Source organism: Penaeus monodon, chromosome 41 (genome assembly GCF_015228065.2).
Source record: "Penaeus monodon isolate SGIC_2016 chromosome 41, NSTDA_Pmon_1, whole genome shotgun sequence".
Classification (NCBI taxonomy): Eukaryota; Metazoa; Arthropoda; class Malacostraca; order Decapoda; family Penaeidae; genus Penaeus; species Penaeus monodon.
Window position 1 is genome coordinate 22,691,914 of NC_051426.1, and position 7,500 is coordinate 22,699,413.

Sequence of the window (7,500 nt, forward strand, 5' to 3'; positions counted from 1 at the left end):
TCCTCCTTCTCCCCTTCTCTTTCTCCTCCTTCTCCCCTCTTCTTGCCTTCTCTTTCTCCTTCTCACCTCTTCTTGCCTTCTCTTTCTCCTCCTCCTTCCGCTCTTTTCCTCCTCTTGCCTGTCTTACCTCCTCCCTGTTAAAACCCCTGTATAGTGAACTTTCTATTTGGGTAGAGAGAGTGGGAGAGGACGTTCATTTTAACGAGGTCTCTGTTCCATTTTTTATTCCACTGGCAATAATACTTTAAGTGACGAATCTATTATTATGTTTAAATCAATCCGTGGGAAAAAAATAAAAGATACACTTCGATTAATTATCAACTCACTTCATCCCTACAACATATCAACAATCTTAAATAATAATAATAATATAAATAATGATAATAATAATAATAATGACAATAATAATAATAATAATAATAATAATAATAATAAATGAGCTATAGCATTTCAACTAATTTACACATGCCTTCTGAACAAGACAAATCACAGATTATAATTTTCAATGTCCCTTGTCAAAATCAGTAAAAAAAATAATGTCGTGTTAAAATAATGATAATAACAATAATGAAATAAACAATAACGATAATAATAATCATAACAACAATCATGATAGTGATGATAATAATAATAAGTTAATACAGAGGACAAGTAATCGTTGAAGCAGTCTAAAAAAAAATCGAAAAAAAAGAATGAAATGGATGTTACTAGATTCCTTTGGCTTCAAAGTATTATTGTTGCTCCTCACGTTTACATTACTGCTATATATTGAAGGTATAGAGTGTACAATTTGATTACGAGACGAATCGAATGAATATAGAAGTAAATAAATACATAAATAAATATAAAAATCTAATAAAGTTTCAAGTACTGGTTAGAAGACTTCTTTATAGCTAAGAGTCTTTCTTACATGTATACGTGCCTGTTACTGTGTGCGTTTCAGTGCCCACAAGGACAGGTATATACATGTCCCTGAAGTGTGCATGACTGAGCATGACCTGCATTCACGCGAGAGTGAGCAAACACGCCTACCAACTCTCTTCGCTCACCCTCGAGACTCTTCACCTTTTCACCTTAACGTATTCTTAACCCTCACTCTCCCTCCCATTTTCAAACTAACCTATTTTTCGCCCCCACACCCTCCGTCCTTTCACCCTGCCATATCCTGTATCCCCACACCTCCCCCCCCCCTTTCACCTACTTCACATATTCTTCACCTTTTCATCCTTACACATCTTTCACCCCACTCCACCCCACCCCCTTTCACCCTAACATATCCTTCACCACCTTTTCACCCTGTCATACCCTCCACAACCCTAGGCAACAGCACTTTGTCTAGACGCTTTCCTCCCTCCTGTTTGTGCCAACCACAACGACCGTAAGACTTCAGCGACCAATAATGATGATGGCTTTTAGCTGTCTTGTTTACATACCTGCGCCTTGTTTGCCTGGGCGTCTGCAAACATTAGTTCAAGGCGCAAATGGTCGGTGCTGTGTGGTCAATGAGGGTGTGGGAGGCGCGTTATGCTTACTGAGGGGGTCCGAGGGTGAGCTTGGAGAGGTGTGTTGAGAAACATTATCCTTGGTAAGTGGCCCCCTTGGTATAGCAGTTTTGAAGACTCGAAGATAAAAAGGGGTTTTGCTCGATCTCTGGTTGGGTAAAGTGAGGGTGTTCAGTTTAATGTTTTCTGTGTCTATGTCTGCCTCTAACTTTCTATCTGTCGCTGTCTCAAACTTTCTTTCTATCTGTCTGTCTCTGTCACTATCTCTATAGTATTTTTGGCACACTGGTCTATGAAGTGATTCTGGGTAGATGACTTTCACAAGTAAACCTTTCCAAAAGTTGAAGTTCAGTGCAAAATGTTTACAATTAGCCTAACAAATGAAATTCAGTACTTAAAATATCTCAAAATCAAATTATCGATCTTTTCCATATTTTGAGTTTTAATGTAAAACGTTTACAGCTACACCTCAACATTCAAAGTAACACAGAGAAAGAGGAAGAGAAAGAAAGAGGGGGGGGAGGGGAGAAAAAGAGAAAGAGAGAGATAAGAACAGAGAAGAGAAGAAAAGAGGACAGAAAGTGGACAAATAAAAAGACACACTTAGCCATTCAGACAGACTAGCATCGTGTCCCCAATTTTCTATCGAATTAGAAAATGGATTCGGAAAATACGCTTCGCTTCCGGCATTTGTTTTTCTCCCAAGGGACTCACTCGCCGTTAGCAAATAAGATCCATTTTTCCTTTTTTCTTTATTTATATCCTTCGGTCAATCTGGGTATCTCGTTTTCTCGGTTCTTTACTTGCATATAAACTTGTTAATTCATTTCCGGATATCTGGTAAGATTTCAAATACTTTTTTTTTCTACATATTGACATTTTTTTGGGTGTTTTCAAAATTACGAAGGCTCAGATATGTCTCGGAAATCTTCACGACGTGTTATTTCAGTAATAATAATAATAAAAAAAATGTGCTTTAATGTTTTATTTAATCACGTACTTCTCTGAACAACTTCGCTCTTATTCCAACATTTGATTATCAATTAGAAAATTTGTTTTATTCTCGTGAAAATCGACATTAGATGAACCGATCAATAATTAAGTACAATAATTACACCTAACTGCTATAATCACCTACTGATAATTACCGTTTCCTTGCCTCTTTAATGACGCTTTTTCCTTGACCTTAACGAAGCAGGGTTTTTACAAAGCATCTTCCTTAATTGCAGATGCTCTCTTGGTCTTGAAGAGCGAAAATAAATTCAAACTCTATTTAATCAACTTCTTGACGTTATCCAAATCCGTATAAAAAAAACTCTTAAAAATCAAATCACGTAAAAATCAAATCACTAAAAATAATCAAATCACATTAAAAATCACGGTAAAAAAAATTATTTAGTGCTTGAACGGCTTCCTTTTTTTTTTTTTTTTTTTTTACACCCAGACCTTCAGCTGTTTCTAATCGTCATTGTTTTCAGTTCCTGCGCAAGTCACGTAGTCTGCGCTATAGCTTGTATGTGTCTTTGAGGAAGTAACACTAACCTTTCTCTTGTCGCCTTTCAAAAGATAGTAACTTCCTTGACACGTTGGGAAACATCTGAGTATATCCTGTGTTATTTCGATGTTATTTTTAATAGTTGTGTTATTTTGGTTGTAGAATTTCCTTACTGTATCGCTTTATAGGTCTGCGGTCGTTTTAGTTGTGAGCATAACCAGTCGGAATAACATACTAACACACGTAAATATTTATGGTGAAAGAGAGTGTTAGCCTCTTCGTGTATTGTAATTACCAGAATGAACATCAATATTGGTTGACAAAGGAGTTACAGAGCTTTATTTATAAACAGATAAACTGGGTAAGAGAGAGAGAGAGAGAGAGAGAGAGAGAGAGAAAGCGAGAGAGAGAGAGAGAGAGAGAAGAGAGAGAAAGAGAAAGAAGAGAGAGAGAGAGAGAGAGAGAGAGAGAGAAGGAGAGAGAGAGAGAGAGAGAGAGAGAGAGAGAAGAGAGAGAGAGAGAGAGAGAGAGAGAGAGAGAGAGAGAGAGAGACCGTACCAAGGCGTACCTTGACCCATCAATATCCTCCTGTGTGTGCCTTTGCCACGAACGAAAAGACTTTCTGTTGATAGTCTTGAGTAGCGGAAGGTAACTTTCAAGGATGTGAAGGGAGCCACAAACAAATAAAACAGAAAAAGAGGAGATCTACATTGAAAAAAAAATGTAAAACACACACACACACACACACACACATATATATATATATATATATATATATATATATATATATATATATATATATATATATATATATATATATATATATATATATATATACATATACATATACATATATATATATATTATATATATATTCATATTTATATATGTGTCTATATATATGTATGCATGTGTATGTGCGTGTATATATATACTAATAGGTAGATAAAGCTATACTCAACATCGAGAAAAAATCGCGAGAGAGCGACAGAGACGGCGGGACGGAAGACAGAACCCGGGACCGAGGACCCTTACCGGATGCCACCGCCGCATGATGCTGGCACGCTGTGTAGTGGTGGTACTCGTCCTCTGGTCTCAGGCTTATTGGTACGTGCTTTCCAGCCATTGTCTCATTTCCTCCAGTCACGTCAAGGCCCAAAATTCGACTTTGCACTGAATGCTTCCCATTTTCCACACATTTTTCTTTTCTTTTCTTTTTTTACACAGATCATACAAAAAATTAAAATCAGAAAGGCCTTTCATATATCTGCACGGTATCTTTATTCTGATATCCTTAACTCTTGGAATTTCACACGAACAATCGTAGGAACATGACAGACATCTCCTTCCTCTTCGGAGTCTAGACGCCAACTGCCTCCAGGACCTTCGAGCGAGTCAATCTCCGAGCCTCACGGAGAACGGATCCAGCACTTTTAGCGACCCCGACTATTTTCATTCCACTTTAAGAGACATGAAGAAGACTCTAGCTGATTTTTTTTTGTCCTCGACCGTGTTATCTCTTTTATTATCATTATTCTATTTTCTTTGCCATCTTTCTTTTTCGTAAGGGAATGTTAAGAGATGGCTAATAGATAGTGGGTATGCGAGGTGTGGGTCATATTTCCCTAAACTTTTTTTTTTTCTTTTTCTTTTTTAGCTGCTTGGGGCATTCATGAGAGATCCAGCATAGTGTTTACAGAGCCCCCATGAGCCTTTCAGTTGGCCTTTTTTACCATATAAATGACTGGAGACATGCTGCTACCTATTTTTCTTATTCTATCGCTGCAACACATTTTTATTTATATTCAGTATATTTGTATTTACACATACATACATATACATGTGTTTGGTTGTGTGTGTTTGAAAGAGAGAGATAGATAGATAGATAGATAGAGAGAGAGAGAGAGAGAGAGAGAGAGAGAGAGAGAGAGAGAGAGAGAGAGAGATGGATACATATACATATATATATATGTATATATATATATATATATATATATATATATATATATATATGTATATATATATATATATATATATATATATATATATATATATATTTATATATGAATGCATGTATGTATACACACACTCACACACACACACACATTGATATATATATATATATATATATATATATATATATATATATATATATATATATATATATATAATTATTATTATTATTATTATTATTATTATTATTATTATCATTATTATTGCTATTATCATTATTACTAGGGTATAAGCATAATCCAGTAGTGGATATAGCCAGTAGTGGGGTTCTGAGACTGAGGAATATGGAGCCACCTCTTAGACGCAATCGGTCTCAAACCACTTCGACCCAGAGTGGAGCACCTGCCAGTGTTCCATTTATGGGATAAATCGAAATAAGGGTAGAGGGGACTCTTTAGCTTTGGCTGACGACCCTTCAGGAGACGGTGTCTGACTAAAACCACTGTCAGGGAAGGCAATGGGCAACGACCCTGACTGATCTTTCTCTTGTTTTATGGCAGGCATCTCCGGAAATGGTGCTCAGTCCTGTGCTAAAGGGGTGAATAGAGTCTCATGGGGAAAATGGGTGCCAAAAAGGACCAGTGGTAGGAGAGATGACTAAACACACACACACACACACACACACACACACACACACACACACAAACATATATATATATATATATATATATATATATATATATATATATATATATGTATATATATATATTTATACCTATCATCATATCTACGATAGACTCACGCACTACCATATTTAGGTTTGACTTACCCAACTTAAGCAAATCCGTGCAAATCCGCGCACAAATGAGTGTTTATGTCCATTCATGCACACGCACATCACCCGCGCGACGGCGCGAGAGCACATGCATGGATTTGCTTAAGTTGGGTAAGTCAAACCTACATACAATAGTGGGTGATTCTATTGTAGGTATGATAGTGGGTTGAGAACCACTAAACAACTACTCACCTGGGGAAGGATCATGGGCCAGCCACTCCAGTTTAAAGACCTAATCAACTACATGATATCATGTTCGTGAAACACCGCATCGGTGACGGCACAAATATGACGATGATAGTATACATATATATATATATATATATATATATATATATATATATATATATATATATATATATATATATATATGAATGTTTGTGTGTGTGTGTGTGTGTGTGTACATATGCATATGCATATTCACATGCATATATATATATATATATATATATATATATATATATATATATATATATATATATACATGTGAATATGCATATGTATATGTACACGCACACACACACACTATAACGGTTTCAGAACCCTATTACAATGGTTTAGCAGGGTAGTTCTATTACAGCTTGACTCTTTATTGATGAAGAGTACAGCACAGTAAAGGAACACACGAGATAATGTATATGGGTAAAGCGGTGAGGTGGGGTCACGTGTCAGGCTGACCCACCAGAGGCGAAGGCTCTCCCGACTTTACCACGTCGGGCGTTGGACACGAACTGTCGGGTCAGGCGAGGTCAGATATAATTGTCATCTATGCCCTCGCTGAGTTGGTGGTTCTTATTTTGGATTTAGAGCCACGCAGTAAACAGCCACGTGGTCTATTGGTAAAATGGCTTATAGAAATAGGCTTATGTATATGCTATATTGCTCGGGCACCTACTTGTGCCTCGCCCTCGAGGCGCCTTAGATTGGCCTCAAGGGGTGATCCAAGTCTTGATTTGCTGATCATCTCGTTCTCGCATGCGTTGTTCTTGTGCATCTTCGTGGCTGCTCATCCCTGCTGTCCTCTTCTTCCTGGTCCTCGGTGTAATCTGTCCGTCCTCGACGTCCACATGTTGTCAAAGGTCTCGCACAGGTCTTCCTTGACTTCGGATTCATCTAGACTTCCTCGTAGTCCTCGTCCAAGCCTAACTCGGCGGCGTCCTCGTCCTCTCGTCCTCGTAATTTTCGTCTGGATCTATGGGCGTCCAGGCAGGGGGTGGCATCTCAGGGTGGCTGATTCCTGCACTGATGAGCTCCTGGAATTGACTGGATCTGCGGCATCCAGGCAGGCGACGCCCATCCACAGCATCTTGGGGCGACTGGTACCTGCACTGGCAAGTTCCTGGTCCTTCACTGGATCTATGGGCGTCCCGGCTGGCGGCGACTTAATACTTGCTCTGACGAACATCCTGGTTCACATGCTTCTGGCGATCTTCTGGTGACGTCCTTCTAACAGCATCTTAAGGTGACCGGTTCTGCAGCAGGGTCCTCTTTCGGTGCCGTATCGGTTATCGTTGGTCCGACTGCTATATATAGTCGGGGAACCAGATCATACACGCAAGGGCCAGATAGTAAGAGAAAAAGAAAGGCAACAGAGAAGAGGGGGTGTTAAGTACCTCTACTCGATTATTTATATAAATTTGCAGTTTTTAATGTTCGTTTTTTAATTCATTTTCGTTTTTTTTTTGTTTTGTGTTTTATTTCACAAAGATAACAAA